The following is an 809-nucleotide window of genomic DNA, read 5'->3' as shown; positions in this document are numbered from 1 at the left end:
GCAGTGCACCTCGAGCGCGGGATCAAATCCTAAATTAATAAATCAGAAATGTGTTATTTTAATTATTCAAAACTACTTTGGATAATCTAGTGTTGATCTAGGCTCACTGGTCTGACTCGGTATCCAGTCAGGTATCACTTGGAGTTCTCCGGGTCTTACACTGGGCCTTCGAGTCCATGTCCCGGTGCATCATCCAGAGATGTGGATCAGGGTAAAATCTGGTATTTACCAGGGAAATTAGTTGTACATGGTCCTAATAGTCTTACATCTCAATCCTTAGGTCAGCAGTTCAACTGGACCATCACTGGTAGGGTTGCCAGGCCCTGTGGGGCCCACTTGGGTACCCAAGGTATGAATATCAATGGACAGATGTGAAGAGGGGTATTTTGGTTATTTACCACCTCCTCACATAGTATATGGCCCAATGGTGAAGGCCCACAGAGACAGCTCAGCAGTACAGCTCACTTTCATTCTCTGGGCGATTCACTGGGTGATAGGGCAATCGCCCAGTGCATTGCCCAGAGCCTGTTTGAGGTGTGAACAGGCTCTAAATCTTGGATTTTTCTGCATGGGTAGTGCCAAGGTTGATCCTCAATGCATGTGGGTTGTTGTAGACCCCATGAAGAGTGGATTCCAATGGTCCACATGGATCATGATCTAGGCCCACCATTTGGAAGCCAGGAGCTGTCCAGTCAGCTCAGAGAACAGCAACCCAGCTGTGTTCCAGCTCATGGCCACATTCTGGGCTGCATGCAAGGATAGATTTATGTGCAATATCATGGTAGTAGGCTGTCCCTACATAAATCTAA

The sequence above is a fragment of the Telopea speciosissima genome, chromosome 5, assembly GCF_018873765.1.
Source record: "Telopea speciosissima isolate NSW1024214 ecotype Mountain lineage chromosome 5, Tspe_v1, whole genome shotgun sequence".
NCBI lineage: Eukaryota > Viridiplantae > Streptophyta > Magnoliopsida > Proteales > Proteaceae > Telopea > Telopea speciosissima.
The sequence above is the reverse complement of the archived record's forward strand: the minus strand, read 5'-3'. Positions refer to the sequence as shown.